The following is a 19305-nucleotide window of genomic DNA, read 5'->3' as shown; positions in this document are numbered from 1 at the left end:
ACCAAAACTCTTTGTTTCTTTTTTTTACCTCTACCAGTTAGGCCTACATCACTCTTAAACATACACCAATCCCCAATACGAATTTTCCTTTTTTCCGGAAAATTTATAATCAATTTTTGTGCAAGTAAGAAATTTGAGCTCTGAGTAACTCTTTTGAGGCGATCGTTACTCTGTTTTTTAACTCCATTTTCACAAAGCCATACTATTGTCTGCTTTTTAAAAGTTACTACGGCGCCATCTTCTCTTGTTATTACGATAAAAGGACTAGACAAAATCTCTTGGTCAGTATCACGAACTGGCTTTTCCTTTTCGCAATATTTTATCAGTCTGCTTGATTGGCGGAGATATAGGACCGGTCGAAATAGGCCCCGACGAAATAGGCCCGGCAAATAGGACCGGACGAAATAGGACCCTACGAAATAGGCCCACTATTAAAATATTTTTAAAGCGGTCCTATTTCTCCGTCAAAGTGGGCCTATTTCTCCCAATTATTTCTAAGTTCCATAAGGTACTCTGAAATATTAAAAAATAAATTCGACCTACTCTACATGAGCGAGAAGGCGGAATAATTTACGAGAGATCCGCCACCGTATATATTCATTGCCGTAGCTCAAACCACGATGATTGATTTCACACATTGCCGTTTCGTTTTTCACATGTTAGGCAGCTGATTCCCGTCTTTATTTTTTGATGAACGTATTCCCCTTTATCTTAACTGTAAAATTCATTTTTTACAAACGTCGTTTTCACTTATTAACTATCGCTAATTTAAAAAAATGAACAAATTTCCGTGTTTTCTTCGCCATTTATTTGTTCCGTAGCTCGATCCCCCCTTCAGCGGCTCAGCCTTGAACGCGTCTCTCCCCTTTCAGCGGCTCAGCCTTGAACGCGTCTCCCCCCTCTACCTATGCCAGTACTCAGGTGAAGTAGGAAATGAACATGTTTGATGAAATAAATCTTACGGATTGATTTCAAACATATCCATAACAATTTCATGTTTTTTTTTAAGCAACAAACGCATATCACTTTTAAGTTTCTTGTTTTATGGGGCTGACGCGAGGTGCTGCTCAAGCCGGCCAGAAGGGTGGTCGAGCGGGGGAGGCTGCACGCACTCATGGGAGAGGGGTGAGTGAAGGGGGGTTAACCTGGGCCATACCATACACCCCCATGTTTTCCCTTCTCCGTATACGTTAAAGGATGGACTAGTAGTTAGCAACTCGGGCTATGAATCTCAAGCGCCGGTGTTCGAATCTCGGCCATGTCGATAAAGATTTTTATTTACAAAATATTTTAGAAAATTAATAGCTCAACAGCATAAAGCGGTGTGGAACTATCCTGGCGAAATTGATGGTTTTTTCTTTTTTTAATTGATTTAATATACAGCACGAAAAGGAAATTTCTATTATAGTTGAATACCAAATGTGGTTTTGAAGATTTCCATCTATCGGTGATAGTAGCGTCACTAGCGTGGTTCAATAGCGTCATGAAGATGGCGTCATCTGCACATCGTCAACTTCAGCGTTTAATTTACAAATAAGAAATAGAAATCTTACAAAAAAATTAAAATAGCTTCAAGATGTGTACATTTTATTTTTAATCATTTCAAAATTTGAATTGCAATTTTCGTTACATTTGATCTGTAAGAATTCGATTCTGAATCATTCTCATTTCAAATCGATTCACACACATAGCAGACGCTAACACATCAAGCGTCATCAATAGCGTGGTCTATGGTGCAATGCTATCACTGGAGTAAGGCGTTTATCTTCTATTCGGGTATGTTAGAGAACTCTTATCATGTTATTTTCAATCTTTAGTTTCTAATATTGTAATTATCAACTTGTGTGGATAGGTAGCGTCATGATTGGCCTACCCTGATGGCGTCATGATCGCTGCTGATTGCCTTTCAAATAGGTTTTCAGCATTCTGCTTACACCTTTGGCATAGAGTCACATATTTCACAATCCAACATCAATTGGTACCAACAGCAGCCCTTCTCTCCATCATCCAGAAGGGTCTGAGATCAGTGTTGGAGATGTGTGTGACAATTTTAATATGATGAAATTTATCTACCACCAAATTTTTACTCTTATGTTTTTGTTTTTCAGGATGGTTCGGAACAACCCATGGAAAGCTTATCACTCATTGATGCTGTGATGCCTGATGTTGTTGCAAGTCGTCAACAGCAAACCCAGAACAAACAGAAACCACAAGTGGTAAAGACAGAACCACCAAATTCCAATGGAGATGAACCCATGCATTCCAATCGTAAGATAGTCACTACTTTTTTTTGATCCCCTGAACTGCTTACTTATTTTCCCTTCAACTATTTAATGAAGGCTGGGAAGAGGAAACAGGAGTAGAGATGCCTGCCAGCAAATCTACTGTACTTCGTGGCCATGAATCTGAAGTTTTCATCTGTCTGCGCCTGAACCCAACAACATTCAGAAGGGTGGAACTGAAGTTCCGAGCAACAAAGATGTCACCTCACTTGACTGGTATGTAAGTTGTGCTATGTAATGCTATGTGTAATGTAATGTGTATGTAAGCAAGTGCTTTTGACGGAAGTGTAAGTTTGGTTTTACTATTTCATTCGATTTGTTTTAATTTTATTTCATTTCAAGGTATTTGCTGGGATAACTGAACAGAAGTTTTAAAGAAAGACTGAAACAATTGACAAGGCAAAAGATTGGGAACCTGAATGCTATTCAGGTAACTAGTGCCAATACATTTTATACATCAATAAAAATAAGATAATGTGTTCTAAAATTCTTCGTCACGAAAATGTAATTAAGTATCTCTACATTAATATTTTTTGTTTCTGATTTTCTTCTTTTTATCTGAACAGAGTGCAGGCGAGAAGCTTAAAGCTGCACTTGAACGTACAGTGACGTCCTTAAGATTGTTAAGAAGCATTGTAGAAGAAATTCGTACTAAAGAAGATACTATACAAAAACTTCAAACGCATATCGAATCTATGCCACTTTCAGTACTAACAAGGTAATAAATTTTTGTTATCCACTTGAGTAACGAGATAGTTGTATCTCTTTCTTTTTAGAACATTTTATACTCAAAGAATACTGAGTATCGTAGCCAACGCCAAAAAACAAAATGAAGAAATGCATCGGGTGCTTGAAGATGTAAAAAGTGTGCAGCGTGAAATCAATTCAATACAGGGAAAAGTTGAGCGTACGTTTACCGTTACGGATGTAATTATTTTTCGGGTATCTATTACTACTATCAAAATGCTGATATTATTAATAAAAAAATGTTGTTACCTTTTTCTTTTTTTATTAGATGGCCAAATCGGATGAGACTGCCCGGCGTATTTACAAGTATTTGATTTCATTGCAAACTGATTGCTCTGACATCCAAAAATTAGTGAAAGAATCTGGCAACTTGTCACGAGAGATAAAGGATTTAGAAGATCAAGTATGTTTCGCTAATTTTTGTTTGTTTGTTTGCATTATTGTCAAATAATGTCAAATAATGATGCTGTTTGTTTCGTAATCAGGCGGAGACCGAATTACGTAAGAATATTGCTACAAAAATTAGGCGACTGCAAAGTGACCTCGAACAGATACGGACGGAAAATCAGATTTTAGAAGAACGAGAGGGTACTAAAATTTAATTATTCATCTTAGTTTATTTCCAGTCAGCCTCACTTTGTTCAAATTAAATTTTTCTCACTTCAATAAAGTTCAACATTCCAATATTCTATCTCATTCAGTGGCCATTAAGTGGATTGTACATTATACAACGCTACTATAATGCATTGATTGTAACCTTATACTTCGTTTAAACAATCAAGAAGCTACCAAAAAATTAATTCGTTACGATGCAAGTTACTAACGACGATAAGCTAAGCTATTAAATAAGTCATAAATCAGGTTTCCTTCGTATTACGTTGGAATTGTTGAATTCAATGATAAATTGTTCCATGAATGCATTCTGCATTGCAAACACTTTCTCCTTTGCTTCAACTAGAAATCCTGAGAAAAAAGTGTAAAAATTAAGTAAAGAAATTACACGTTCCAGTAAAAATATTAACAGACCTTTCATAAAATCGATAAGATCGGGATCTGCAACTAACAATTCCTTCTGAAGGTCATCAATCTGTGATTTCCATTCTCGAACTTCTGTTGCCAGTGTCTCAAGACTCAGCCTGCTCGCTTCTTTTACAGAAGCCAGTTGGACGGTGATATCTAGAAGAGATGGGTCTTGTCAATTGTTTCTGTCTTTCTTTAAAACTTCTGTTCAGTTATCCCAGCAAATACCTTGAAATGAAATAAAATTAAAACAAATCGAATGAAATAGTAAAACCAAACTTACACTTCCGTCAAAAGCACTTGCTTACATACACATTACATTACACATAGCATTACATAGCACAACTTACATACCAGTCAAGTGAGGTGACATCTTTGTTGCTCGGAACTTCAGTTCCACCCTTCTGAATGTTGTTGGGTTCAGGCGCAGACAGATGAAAACTTCAGATTCATGGCCACGAAGTACAGTAGATTTGCTGGCAGGTATCTCTACTCCTGTTTCCTCTTCCCAGCCTTCATTAAATAGTTGAAGGGAAAATAAGTAAGCAGTTCAGGGGATCAAAAAAAAGTAGTGACTATCTTACGATTGGAATGCATGGGTTCATCTCCATTGGAATTTGGTGGTTCTGTCTTTACCACTTGTGGTTTCTGTTTGTTCTGCGTGCAGCCTCCCCCGCTCGACCACCCTTCTGGCCGGCTTGAGCAGCACCTCGCGTCAGCCCCATAAAACAAGAAACTTAAAAGTGATATGCGTTTGTTGCTTAAAAAAAAACATGAAATTGTTATGGATATGTTTGAAATCAATCCGTAAGATTTATTTCATCAAACATGTTCATTTCCTACTTCACCTGAGTACTGGCATAGGTAGAGGGGGGAGACGCGTTCAAGGCTGAGCCGCTGAAAGGGGAGAGACGCGTTCAAGGCTGAGCCGCTGAAGGGGGGATCGAGCTACGGAACAAATAAATGGCGAAGAAAACACGGAAATTTGTTCATTTTTTTAAATTAGCGATAGTTAATAAGTGAAAACGACGTTTGTAAAAAATGAATTTTACAGTTAAGATAAAGGGGAATACGTTCATCAAAAAATAAAGACGGGAATCAGCTGCCTAACATGTGAAAAACGAAACGGCAATGTGTGAAATCAATCATCGTGGTTTGAGCTACGGCAATGAATATATACGGTGGCGGATCTCTCGTAAATTATTCCGCCTTCTCGCTCATGTAGAGTAGGTCGAATTTATTTTTTAATATTTCAGAGTACCTTATGGAACTTAGAAATAATTGGGAGAAATAGGCCCACTTTGACGGAGAAATAGGACCGCTTTAAAAATATTTTAAAAGTGGGCCTATTTCGTAGGGTCCTATTTCGTCCGGTCCTATTTGCCGGGCCTATTTCGTCGGGGCCTATTTCGACCGGTCCTATATCTCCGGCTCCCGTCTGCTTTCTAACAAGGAACTGTAATCTGTAAGCTGCGCGCCTTCAATTTATTTCAATAAACTCTTTTCATAGGAATCAATGAAATTAAAAGTATCCTCTCCTTCGCAAGCAACTTCTTCACATTCATCAAATTCAAAAGCGTCATCATCAGTAGGGGCTGGCGCTTCCAACGACTCGCTTAATTTAAAGGCTAAACGCGCGTCAAAATTGAAAATTTTGTCATCTGAGTCGCCTAAACAAACCCCCAGTGCTTCCAATTCCATTTTGGCGTCGACCCTAGCCTTTTCCATCGTATTTTTAATTTCATCCAAAGAAGGAAGTGTGTCGCACAGGTTGCCATAACGTTCTTGGTTTTTAATATGCCTCGGATACACAATGTTATCAGCTGAACCGAGGGATGTTAAACGAATGTGGGCATCAGCCTTCCTACATCGGTGAATTAAAAAATCGAGCAATGTAAACGTCAATTGGGTGCTCCCAACCGGTGAAAAAGAGCGACAAGCCTTGAAATATGACTCGCATGGCTGACTAGAAAAAAGCCAAGGTTTGAACAGCTGTGGTGTGTTGTCTTTTCCTAGCCTGACTATTAACATAATTAACCCATGAGCATTGAGTTCAGAACATAGATATGCATTGGGGGTAACAAAATGTTTACCTAGGGGGTAGGTACAATCACAAGACATCCAATATCTCCAGCAACGAAGACTAAATACTGAAAACCACATTTGGTGGGGGGATCAAGTTTCTTATCAATAAAGCTATTTGTCAAAAAATCCATAAGTTTAAGATAAAAGATTGTTCCTTCCGCTCCCGGTACTTGTTTCAGTAACGAACGTAGCTTCGGATTGCTTAAACGACGGACCGCATCATAATTCATTTTGTCCTCTAAGAGAAAAAAACGAAAAAAATCGATTCTTGTAAAATTTTGTCGATTTATTAAACCAAAATTCTTGGAATTTTGGGATTTTTGGGATTTTTTTGATTTTTTGATTTTTTTGATTTTTGGGATTTTTGGGATTTTTTAGGGATTTTTTTGAAAAAATCCGAGGGTGTACGAGGATTTTTTTGAGTTGACAACCCCTCGGATAATCCCTGTAGGCCCTACAACCCAAACCTTGTTAGCGCTTGTTAGCTATTTTCTCCAGTTGATTTGAGGATCCAATGTAGCCACAGTCGAATAAGATGGCGGAACTGGATTGGTTGGGTTCACCAGTTCTTTTCATTTTTGGTGGATGTTGATGATGCCCTTAATTTTGGTACATTGATTTCTGTTGGTACATGACGAGTAAATACTGGTATACCAACTAGCTTTCGAGGGGTTGTCAACTCGATCCGAAGGTGTACGGATCTTAAATCCAAAAATCATTTTTTCAGATTTTTGGGATTTTTTCAGATTTTTTCAGATTTTTTCAGATTTTGTCAGATTTTTTCAGATTGCTATAAAGTCTTATTTTACCAGATGGAACACCCATTGATTGACGTGGCTTTACTTTACAGATAATTGTCCAGCGCTGGACCATTTCTTTGCAAACCTCTGACAAAATTTGGAATGTAACTTTGTGCCCAGGTGAAAGTTTGAACTTGGACGGGCACCGTGAAAAGATAGATCCAAATATTTGTAGTTTTTCTTCTTTATTCATAATTTCGAGAACATAAGGATCACCAAGTACATCTCGGATGTACTCTTCAATCATGACACTTGACTCATTTACTTTAGCCAACGCACGAATTCCACTAAAATTGAGATCGTTAAGTATTTTTTTAATACTTTCAGGTACAATGACCTTGTTTTCTTTTAACAATTCCCATGTATCGTCATCCTCTCTAGAAATACCAGAATTTATAGAAGTCATTTTTCCCATCAAAAATTCCTAGCATGGCACTGACAGCAGACAGACCAAGAGACAGACAGACGCCCAAGGGGAATTATTAACACAGTAAGGGGAATTAGAATCGATAACGAAAAAAATCGATTCTTGTAAAATTTTGTCGATTTATTAAACCAAAATTCTTGGAATTTTGGGATTTTTGGGATTTTTTGATTTTTGGATTTTTGGGATTTTTAAGGGATTTTTTTGAAAAAATCTGAGGGTGTACGAGGATTTTTTTGAGTTGACAACCCCTCGCTAGCTTTTGGGTAAGCAGACTTACTTTGGCTGTTTTCCAGGGGAAATGGTCCATATTAGTGAGAGTTACCGCACTGATTATGCTTATGCTTATGAAAATGACGTGTTAACTTGTTTGGTGCATAAGTTTGATATCTTAAGCAGAGGGGATAATGTCGTTTACCAAAGAAACGAGGAAGATGATCCCGAATGATCCACAGAAACAGTATCTTATTATTGGATTCAATTTTTTTGGAATTTTTGCAATCTTAACCTAAGAAATCAGCTGACGATGATTGAGTTCCACGCTAAAACAACCAGAGGTCATTGCTACATCTTTATGATTTTGATTTTTAAAATTTTAAAATTGTGAATTGCTTTTATTTTAGAAAAATAGGGGAAACCGGACACATCTTGGACATTTTAGAGAGTCAAGAAAAATAGATAGAATGATTTAAAAAAAAATTTCTCTACAGTTTATTTTTCAAAGTGTCAACTAATTATCTTCGCCAAGTTTCATGAAAATCACGTCCGGAAAAATCCAAATTGTTTCCTACTAACGGTGCCATTGTGCTTAAGTTTGACAAATGAGAGAAAAACTGCTCACCAAAACATATGCCAGTCATTCGCCTACATTTTTCAAATTTTTATTTTGAAGTTTGATAGTTTAGACGTAATTCACATTTTAGTAGAGAAGAGTCTCTGGGGGCCATTTAGGACAAGCAAATTGGCCTTATCTTGATGATAAACTATTGCGCCACTTACATTTTAACCATATCTAAAAGTTGTAATTCTTTCCTGATAAGAAATCTTCTCAGTTTTGAAATTATCATTTCCAAATTTGTTTCACTTCATCGACATCTACATTTTCTGTTTTTTTCGTAATTTTTTATTCATCCTATCACTCTTTTAATTCCCTGTCTAACTTGGTACAGACGTCTGTCCAATACTAACCAAGCAGTCTGGTTCAAAAAACACAAAATTTAAACTGCTGGGAAAGACCATTCCCACTTTTTACGCCGTCCCATGTTATACAGTGGCCTTAAAAATAGAAAAAATTAAAATAAATTTTTTTTACAGGCAAAATAAGTTTCTGTCTGTCCGTTGTGTTAAAATTTGAAACACATACGGCAAACATTTTACGAGTTATTAAAAAAAGTAAAAACATAGTAGGAAAAAATTCGCAAATTTGTTTTCTCTTCTCGGTGAAATTTTTCATATTTATTATGCAGCTGTAGGGGAGAGCGGGGTCACGCTGGACAAGTACACCCGAGTACATAAATATCTACCCCCCCACCCCAAAAAAGGCGCGAAAAATAATAGTACCGCAACAAAATTGGTTATGCGCTTACTGTCATTTAAACAATATGCTTATCACCCATCCTTTCCACTTATTTTGCGTTGAAAAAAGACATTTCTAGATAATAGTATAAGCGCACAACCCACTGAAATTTTTTTCCCATTTTTTTTTCAAAGTTTGATTACAGCTAAAATAATGACTCGATTTTTATGAAAAAATTAGGGGACATAGATATCGGGGCGTTTAACAATGCTGTTTATTTCTTTTTAAAATTATGTATAGTTTAAGAGATATTGGGAAAATAATTTTTTTGTCCTGAGTGACCCCGTTCTCCCCTATAGTTGAAACTATTGTAAAACTCTAGGCTAGCCGTTAATTAATAACGCTTCAAAAGGATAGAATTTTACTCCTTCAAGTTTTTTTGCAATGTTGATTTTGCAAAATATTTATATTCTTTTGGGGACAACTTATACACAAATGAGGGGTGGGTTTATACAATAAGGGGGCGTATTTGGGGATAGTAAAGTCAACGCGCCAATGTAATTGTTCCTTACTTAAATAGCTATCGGCTCAATTTTTTGTTAATTTTAAAATGGAACCTTCCCCATTTTCCGAACCCGTCTAAAGTGAGACATGCGTCTGTCCAAAGTTACCCCAGTACAGGAAAAAACACCCAAAAATTAAAATCGCTATAACTTCGGCTATTCTTATTTTACAGAAACGAAAAAAAAAAAATCAGGAGGTGGGGGGAGGGGGAAAAAATAATTTATTTTCCAAAAAAGAAACAAAATCGTATGCAAGGGATGGGAGATAATGGGAAAAACCGGAGGTGTACTAAGTTGGAACGTTCCCCCTATATCTTTTGCAATTTTGAAGGTACATCATTGAAAAAATCAAGGGTGTGCGGGAAACGATTCCGCAGGTTTTTGTAAAAAAATTCTCTCCTTTGCTTGAGGGAATGGGAGATATTTTTTTATAAGTGGAACTGTTCAAGAGGGGTCCGGTCTCCCCAAACGGATATCAAAGGATTTTGCTTGAATACTCGCCGTATGACTGATATAGGGCTGTTCGAAATCTTTTTAGCATTTGAATAGATCGTGTAACAGAGCAGTTGAAGTAACTTTTTTCCTGCAAGAAGAGCCTCATGCATGCCTCAAGCACCTCGCTTTGGCTAACTTCGTTGGATGGGTGGGGGGTAGGACGGATGGGTCAGACAATATTTTTTATTTTTACCAGGAGGTTCTTTTCCGCAACTTCCAGTGAAATAGGTTGGATAGCGAAATAGATTGATGGGAAAATGAATCAAGATTATTGGCGAACAAGAGAAGGTTCGTAGAGTTGGTTGGCTGTAGTCCAAAAATCCCTCAGACTGGCAATGATGTAGACTTTTAAGGAAAAGAAGACAAACTAGTTTTTGTTAATGGGGTTCGAGTAGGAAGTAGGAAGTGGAAAGATTCACATTCTAAAAGAAGATGTAAACTTTTGTCAGGCGGATCTTACTATCCGCTATGCTTGCTATTTAAAGAGTTTCACTGCTGTATTAAGATATTTAGAGTTAGCTAGTAGCCAATTTTTTACGAAAAATACAGATTTCCAAAGAAATTAATTTTTGCAAGTGAGGGCGAGCGAAAATTGAAATTGAGCGCGCACTATTTCTAATTAAAAGGGAGATCTATTCTTCTGGCCATTAATTTTTTTTCGAACTCGAACCATCGATAGCCAACCAAGCCCAGCTGTTTTACATCGATTCCATTCTTTTCTCAACAATTACCCGAAGGGTTACTGGTCAAAGTTTCGTTTGCAGTTACCCGAAGGGTTACTGGTCAAAGTTTCGTTTGCAGTATGGTTTACATGGGCACCCTCAGTTCTCGTAACACTACACAGATATCTTTTTGCAGTTATCGTAACACTACATAGATGGATGCACTAGTTTTTGGCAATTATTGATTGTAATAAACCATTTTATTGCATTTCAATGGCAGTAATCGGTAGCTTATAATTTTTTACATCTATTCTGAAAATTTGGCTGCAATCGATTCAGGCATTTGATCAAACGGAGTTCTGGTTACTTTTTGACAGAATTTCAATAGCTGTTACAGCAGACGATAATACAGAGACATGTGACAGGGATATAAACGTAACGTGACAATCGACTACTATTGTATGATAGAATAGAAGTCACTGTATGTTATCACTGAACGCTATCAATCTCCAGTAAAAGAAGTGCTGATAGGTAGTTACTTACATTTAATTTTAACAAGATCCGGTGTGACGTGGGGTGGCGGGGCGAAGCCTCCGCCGCACCAAAGTCACGCTTTACCCTTACGCCGCGCCATATCATATTAGGTTTTTTGGAATAGAATTTTTATTTAATGTTTGGATAGAAACATGCGGAAATATTCTTTTAATCTCTTTCTCGATTTCTGCTTATTACAATCTTCCGGAAACTAAGGGCATAAATTTTTTTTAAATGTTATTAATTAATCTTAATAATAGGTCTACCTTTATAACAGAATATTATTATTATTCTATAACTATTCTATAGCTCTGCCTTTATAAAACTATACCAATACTACTATATACCAACTAGAATACCCTTAACATTCCCTTCGGGTACCTTGCGGCGTACGTACGCTGCCTACAGTATGGTTTACATGGGCACCCTCAGTTCTCGTAACACTACACAGATGGCTTTTTGCAGTTATCGTAACACTACATAGATGGATGCACTAGTTTTTGGAAATTATTGATTGTAATCAACAATTTTATTGCATTTCAATGGCAGTAATCGGTAGCTTACAAATTTTTACATCTATTCTGAAAATTTGGCTGCAATCGATTCAGGCATTTGATCAGACGGAGTTCTTGTTACTTTTTGACAGAATTTCAATAGCTGTTACAGCAGACGATAATACAGAGACATGTGACACTTTTGTCATAGACAAAGACCAAGTTTTTTTAACTATGGTGATGGGCTGAATAATTTTTGAAAAGAATTTTCGCGTAAAATGCTGTTCATTTATTACAATCAAGAAAATTCAATTCTTGTAGAGAAATGTAGAGGATTGGTTATTCAATTATTAGTTAGACAATGTTTGGTGCTAGGATTTGAATCTTTTCATTTTTTCAACTATTGTGTGAAGAAGAAGAAAAATGTTGATTAAGAATCAAGTAATCTATTCTTTATAAAAATGTATCCAAATTTGAATGTAAAGCTAAATAATTTTAAAATGTTGCAGTTGTGAAAGAATGTTTTATATTTTTTATATCTAACTGTCATCTGCTGTTTTCATTTCTAATATTCTATATAGGGATTGAAAAGGAAGACGAGATGTTTAGATACTGACATGGCTGTCCATCAGACCAAATTGGTTGTCGCCAGTTGTGACAGTTAATGTAAATGGAAACAGTCATTCAGGTGATGAATAATTGCAAATAGCCTCCTTTGTTGATTTATGTGTGATAGCGATTCTTCAAATGTTTGTTTTATAGGGAGAACAAGATAGAATTGGAAAACGAAGAATCAGCCTGGATCACTATTGCCCAGACCGAGGAATGGAATTACTGAATGTGTAGTTCACACGATATAACATGGCTTTTGTGTGCAAATAGCTTGAGGAGAAGCAAGTTCAACCAAACCTCAACTTTGGTCACATCTTGGTTGCGTATGGGTTCCAGACAGATTACAGTTTCCACAACAAATTCAAGCCGGCTTGGGAAAGCCGGCTGCCTTGTGTTTCTGCGCCGGAACTGCTTCATGGGAAGGTAAATACGCATTAAATTAATTCATTAGGAACTCGTTATTTTAAACAATATGGAATTTTAAAATTTAATAGTTTAACCCAGATGCAGCTTCAGCCAATATTCTTCATGTAGCGCATGCTGCCGTAGAAAATAAGGGGTGTTGGGATCGTTTGTAGCAACCTGGACTGATTTGGTGGACACAGGATCGTTACATTTCGCTTGGCCAGGATGGATTTTACAGGCTTGTTTGGCTTGGAATCATTCCATTCATTAAAATATCTTATGATATTCTCCACTCCAAGAATCATATATTCAACTGATTAAATTCCAGGACTACATTTAAAATTCGTTTTCCGAACTTTCTTCGCTGTGGGTTTTGAATGAACCACTTGACAAAAGTTTTTCAGTCGGGGTAGTAATTATCGAGATGGGGCGATTATAGAAACTTGGCTGTGGTAACTTGAGTTTGGTGAATTTAATTACTCTTAACAAATACCTCAATTTATCGGTATTTATTTGTAGCGAACTATTCGCCATACAAAAACAGAAGGAGTTAATTGTTACAGATGGAGAAGGTCGTCATTATTTCATGAAAACAATAGCTCTTAAAGCCCTTCTCTCTGCCGATTTCCTTCTCCTGGCTCGTCGGTAAGAACTTTCTGCTAATTTTATTATGACAAGAAAATGTTTTCGCAATTGCGTTTCTATTGCAGTTTTTTGAGCGGAATTCTTACCATTTGGAGCAACCAAAATAGCAATATGGGTGCTGCCATCAATTTGAGTGTCGCACTGTCGCTAACCTTACACCAACTTTCCCAACAGATGCAGCTAACATGCTAACAAGTATATTTTTTTTAAAGAAATATCTTTTTATGATATTTTATTTGTGTGTTTTTACCATTTCGGAATGCTTAGTCTAACAGCCTTAACAGTGAGCGTTTTCAACAGTTGTGGCCTTGTGGGTACAGCAACACCCAAACCACCGAAAACCACTCGAATGGATTGAATAATATAATTGCAGCACTGAACACGTCGATTCACTGGCTAACGTCGATACATCAGATTAGTACTTATTAGCATATTGATGTAGATTTTATGAAATCATTCCATCTGCAAACTGTAATCAACTAGTAGCGCTTTCCACATTGGAACTGATTTCGAAGGGACACAGCATTATTCTTTAATTTTGAATCATTGTTTTATTTTATAAATGCAAATGTGTGTTTGGAGTTTACGCCATTTTTATTACAAGCTAAAAATAAAATTATATTCTGGAGGTGGTTGAATAAACTTCGCATTTATCGAATTTCACGCTTAAAAAAAACATTTCGAAATCGTACTAACAAATATGTTGTTTTCTTTAAATTACCATAACTACTTGACTGCTATTTTTTTAAAGAAGCAAGTAATAGTAGGCCTACGTATAGTACGTATGTCCAATATTATCAGGCTTAATTTAAATAATTGGTTTAAATTTTTATAATGAATTGTAATCATTTTCGCAATGAATTGGGATTTTCTCTTACTGCGGTTGGTGGGGTTTCCCGAGAAAACGGGAACCCGGGGTTACCATATAATAGTTTATGCTGATTTTACCTCTGTATACTTTTCGTTGTCAGAGACTGTAAACGAACCGTTGATTTTTTCCCGAATGTTTGTAGATTTTGTTTGTTTTTATGCAGTACACGAATATGGTATGGCGACCGTAGAACTCCAAAGACAGAAAAACTCAACCGACAATAGAACCCCAATCTTTTAAATAATTAAAAAATTTCTTTGTATGCGACAGTAAAACTCCAATGCGATCTAGTGTCCAGAGATGCCATTGCACTCCGGTTTACGCAGTTTATCACCCCCATTCCCATTATCAATATTTGCAATTTTTGTTTATTAATTTAATTAATTGAATTGATCTATAATAAAACCATTTCAAATTGGATAATCTGATGTGGTTTAAACCCGATGAAGGTTTAAACCCATAAGAATCTTTAACTATAGGTATCTAACTAGAAAAATTAGTGAGGGAAATAAAAACGCAATAAAGCATAAGAACCATTTATAATAACTAATTAAGAAAAACAATTTAAGTAAAGTAGAAAAAAAAATCAGAAAAGGTCGGACCTAGAGGGAAACTTGCGAGCGAAGTGAGGGGTCGGATTGCTGATAGGTAGTTACTTACATTTAATTTTAACAAGATCCGGTGTGACGTGGGGTGGCGGGGCGAAGCCCCCGCCGCACCAAAGTCACGCCTTACCCTTACGCCGCGCCATATCATATTAGGTTTTTTGGAATTGAATTTTTATTTAATGTTTGGATAGAAACATGTTGAAATATTCTTTTAATCTCTTTCTCGATTTCTGCATATTACAATCTTCCGGAAACTAAGGGCATAAATTTTTTTTAATGTTATTAATTAATCTTAATAATAGGCCTACCTTTCTAACAGAATATTATTATTATTCTATAGCTATTCTATAGCTCTGCCTTTATAAAACTATACCAATACTACTATACCAACTAGTATACCCTTAACATTCCCTTCGGGTACCTTGCGGCGTACGTACGCTGCCTACAGTCAATGAAAAAAATTAATGGCCAGAAGAATAGATCTCCGTTGCTGTTTTCAAAATCGGTCGCTAGATGGCGTGGATAAATGACGGCTGTAAATGGCGAAAATCTTCAGAAAATGACGAAAAATTTGCAAGATTTTTAATTGCCAAAATCTCTGCTAATAACCGTTTAAAATAAAAATGGGGCGAGATGTCTCTGGAGGGGGGCAAAATCTTTCATTCTAAAAAATTAGATTTTTTAAAGGTCTGGTTTTCCCGAAAACTGATGTCAAAAATCAGTAAAAACGCTAGAATTTCAGGGGGTCTCTTAGTTTTCATTTAATAACTTAAAAACTATGCTAGCTAGAACATTGCGGATTTCACCATTGTGTTTTCCGCAAATTTCTGCACAAAATGATTGATATGGAGACTGGCTGCGATGCCTTCGTCAACCTTTTCCAAAAGTTGTAAACCCCCCAAACCCCCAATTTTGGTCTGATTGAGTGGTGGACTCAGTGTTAATATTACATTTATTTCAGAACAATAATTTAAATTTTTTAAAAGAAATTCAAAATTGTGTTGCTATCTTAGATAATATCTTTTATCCCTGAGGTATATTTATATACGAAGGTCCTTAACAATATAGGGTGTGGGGTATAGGGGGTAGGGTAGTAGTAGCTAGTAGTGAAATTCAGAGGGTTTAATGTCCATTTAGTTATCCTTTATACGTTTCTTCCCTGAATGACCAATCGTCACCAAATTTTGTACATAATTCTGTCAAAATTTGATACGTGTCGTAACGGGGTTTTCATTTGTTTTCATTACTGTTTTAAAAATTTAATTTGCGTACTTGTTACCTAGCTGGTTGCCGAATCCTAGGCAGTGAATTCGCTTTTTTTGCGTAATCTTCCAACTGTCAGTGCATGCTCAGCAGTGTAAACAAAAAGAAAAAAAAAGTTTGGATCTTCCCTAGCAAGACAAGTTTTCTGCTATGGGAGTGGAGAGTATTAATTATTTGATTTGGTTTTTATGTTCGATTTCGATTTCGTCTTTATTCTTCTTTTTACTTTGTATTTTCCCACTTTTATTTTTTTAACCCTTTTTGTTTTATTATTACCTCTTTTTGTTTACTATTTTTTATCTTGATTTTAATAAATTTGGTTGTCAGTAAAATTTCTATGCCTCCTTTTTTAACAGTTAGTCATCAACCAAGAAGTTGAGGAACATTTAAAAAATGTTAGATTATATTCATTTTGAAGCTCTGGGTCATCTCTCCCTTCTTCCTCTGTCCTCTCCTCGGTCATCAAGATCTTCTTGCGGTCGTGAAGAGTTACTACCGATCTTCCACTTCCATTTACCTCCGAAAGCTTATTAAGAGGAAATTTTCAAAAATTACAAATTTAGTTTTCTTTTCCGACTTAATCGAGATTCGAACCCCGAACCATGCGAATGGCAGCCTGGGTTGATGACCATTAGACCATCATTATTACATTAATAGAAAGGAAAAAATGGGTATGATGGTAACTTGCTATCTATTAGCCAAGACTCATGTAATGCAACATGTGGCCGCATGATATAATTGTATTGTTACTATAGTAATAAGTGTTACTTTAACTTAATCTAAACATAAAGTGCGACGTGGGGTGGCGGGGCGAAGCCTCCACCACACCTAAGTCGCACCACTCATAATATTATGAGTGGTGCGACTTCGAATATTACGAATATTATGATAATATTGACAGATTATTAGTCAATTAGTTAATAAGAATCAATTAATTTAAGAGAATAAAGGGAAACAAAATTTTCCCAACATAATAGTATGTATTTATCTACTATTTAACCTTGATTTTCTGTCTCTTTAACGTTTAAAAAATTCCCGAAGGACATTACCGAAGGAATCTTTTCTTATAGGGAAAAATTAAAAGATCAGATAAAGATAACGTATATTTTTCTTTTATCTCATCCCAAAAAAGATAACAAAAAGATATAAAATTTTCGTTATCTTATCTTATCTTATCTTATCTTATCTTATCTTATCTTATCTTATCTTATCTTATCTTATCTTATCTTATCTGGCAGATGGCTACACTGTAACCCAGGCCTTACGCAACGATTTTAAAAATTTAAAGCAGACGAAAAATACGGTATTACCAATCAACTATAGGAAGTAACTATGACGGGTATTTATCACAATCTAAAACGGAATAAATATTTCCAATAATTTAAATTTTGAAATTTGTGGCATTGCCATATTGGTTTTTATTAAATTAATTTAATTGTTAGATTAAAAAATAAAAGAATAAGTAATAAAAGAGATTCGTCAGTGTCAACAAAGTTTGAAATATATTTCCATTGTGAACAATTATGTATCTTATTAAAATTGAAGTCGAAATATGTATGGGCATGTTTGGGCAGTGGAACAGTCAAACAAATATAAAAAGTGGCCTTGACAAAAGTAAGTTTTTCCATGAAGGAGGAATGGAGGAGAAATGAATTGAAAGAAAAATGGAAGGAAAGACTCGGGGGTAAAAGGTGTCGAGATGCTGTGTTTGCCGTTGGCAATAGATTGGTTCCTTTATCTGTCACCCTGCCACATCAGCCAAATAACTCCTAAACGGGTGTGAATTTCGTCATTTTGCAAACGCAGATAAATCCGGAGTGCAGGGACGAACATGACTATATTTTTATATTTTTTAAGGCCTTTTCCGGATTTATATCTGGAAAGCCGCTCCAGGATTTCGTTCTACTTGACTCGTGGATCGCTTGTTATTAATATTATGATGGAACAAAAAACAAACATTTTGTTCAACGTGGGTTTTCCCATGAAAGTGAACTGATTCACTAGTAGATACGGTTTCAATCCGCATACATAATCAGCAACTAGAAGGTGAACTCACGAGCAAAAACAAAAAAACATGCAGTCGCCAGCTTACGTATAAAGGGAATCATTTCAATTCGATTGTCCAACCAAGAAACATCTCAGCACTTCCACATTTCAAATCATCTGCTTCTGTCTACAATCTTAAAAGCACAATGTAAGTAGTCTCTTTAAAAATCTAATGGCTAAATCAAATTTTTGCAGTTTAATAAAAATTTCCTTAACGTTTGATATTATAGAATGAAGGTAACTGTTTTGTCGATTTTCCTGTTTATTTCGGCCGTTTTAATGACAAACGTGTCCGCTCGTGACTGGAAGGTTGGTGAGAACGGTTTAGTTCGCTGGGACACCAATTGCCATTATAGTAATAACAATCAAATCGGCAACAAACCTAGCACCGGGGAACAATGTGGAGGAGTCTGCATCGCCAACAATAAATGTACTCACTTTGCTTATGGGTTTGGAACCTGCTACATGTTTGCAAACCCTGGAGGAGAATCTGCCGCTGACGGTAGTTGGACTTGTGGTTTCGTAATGGCTCGCATTTAATTGAGGATGAATAGTTGACCTGCTTTGATGTTAATAAATAAATGATTTTATCATTCTAATTTTTTTTGTTATTTTGTTTAATAATGTTTTTTATGATGGAATAAAAAATTGAAAAATTCATTTGGAATGTACATCTTCTCTTCGTTTTTTTTAAATCATATAACTTTCGTTGATATGAGCACAACATTTTAGGTTACAAACAATTGTCAACTTAAATTTTAGTCTTTAAATCAAACCGAAGAATTTTTTGTTTCTTTCAATTAAAGTTTTAACGTAAGATTTTTCGTGTAACAAACCTACTCGTTGGCCACAGCCCAATTCAATCTATATTCAAATTATTTCTATTTATACAGTCTAACTATGGTCTAGGGAAATAATAAATCTAAAGTGGTTGTAAAAGATACAATAAATTTTGAATGAAGAAAAGGATTTTTGCTGATTTCTGTCCTGATAAATTGTTATATCGCTGAAAACAAAAAAAATCAGTATTTTTTTTTATTACATTTTCCAATCAACTGGTGTGATTGTTTATTTATTTTATTTATTTTATTCAATTTCTATAGCGCACTTTACAACACAATGATCAAATGACGCTTTAGGTAGAGTCACTCAAGAAAATATGTACAATTTGGGTCATTTATAACATTTACTGAACAAATAGGATTTCAACAGAGTTTTAAAATTCTTCAGCTC

General features: G+C 35.8%; 4 long non-coding RNA genes across 7 annotated transcripts; 3 read left to right on the top strand and 1 right to left on the bottom strand.

Moving 5' to 3' along the window:
- Nucleotides 1-1655: 1655 nt before the first annotated feature.
- Nucleotides 1656-3715, top strand: LOC124320780. The gene is made up of 9 exons (XR_006914032.1): nucleotides 1656-1776; nucleotides 1853-2037; nucleotides 2109-2268; nucleotides 2340-2498; nucleotides 2625-2712; nucleotides 2849-3000; nucleotides 3059-3224; nucleotides 3298-3432; nucleotides 3515-3715. It is a non-coding gene; the product is annotated as an uncharacterized LOC124320780 (long non-coding RNA).
- Nucleotides 3716-3771: 56 nt separating this feature from the next.
- LOC124320781 lies at nucleotides 3772-4711 on the bottom strand. Its single transcript, XR_006914033.1, has 4 exons — nucleotides 4634-4711; nucleotides 4404-4562; nucleotides 4056-4277; nucleotides 3772-3992 (listed from the first exon to the last, which is right to left on the bottom strand). It is a non-coding gene; the product is annotated as an uncharacterized LOC124320781 (long non-coding RNA).
- Nucleotides 4712-10707: 5996 nt separating this feature from the next.
- Nucleotides 10708-13942, top strand: LOC124328851. 4 transcript variants are annotated; one of them, XR_006916523.1, is made up of 6 exons: nucleotides 11700-12063; nucleotides 12204-12657; nucleotides 12729-13091; nucleotides 13159-13284; nucleotides 13350-13479; nucleotides 13552-13942. It is a non-coding gene; the product is annotated as an uncharacterized LOC124328851 (long non-coding RNA). The 4 variants fall into 4 exon arrangements; XR_006916524.1 differs by lacking the exon at nucleotides 11700-12063 and adding an exon at nucleotides 10708-11125 and having other exon boundaries at nucleotides 12729-13284; XR_006916517.1 differs by having other exon boundaries at nucleotides 11698-12063; nucleotides 12729-13284.
- A 4118-nt stretch (nucleotides 13943-18060) lies between these two features.
- Nucleotides 18061-18671, top strand: LOC124325767. The gene is made up of 2 exons (XR_006915434.1): nucleotides 18061-18220; nucleotides 18303-18671. It is a non-coding gene; the product is annotated as an uncharacterized LOC124325767 (long non-coding RNA).
- The last annotated feature ends 634 nt before the right edge of the window (nucleotides 18672-19305 follow it).

Source organism: Daphnia pulicaria, chromosome 1, assembly GCF_021234035.1.
Source record: "Daphnia pulicaria isolate SC F1-1A chromosome 1, SC_F0-13Bv2, whole genome shotgun sequence".
Lineage (NCBI taxonomy): Eukaryota > Metazoa > Arthropoda > Branchiopoda > Diplostraca > Daphniidae > Daphnia > Daphnia pulicaria.
Note: the sequence above shows the minus strand (reverse complement) of the source record. Positions and strands in the feature narration are given on the sequence as shown.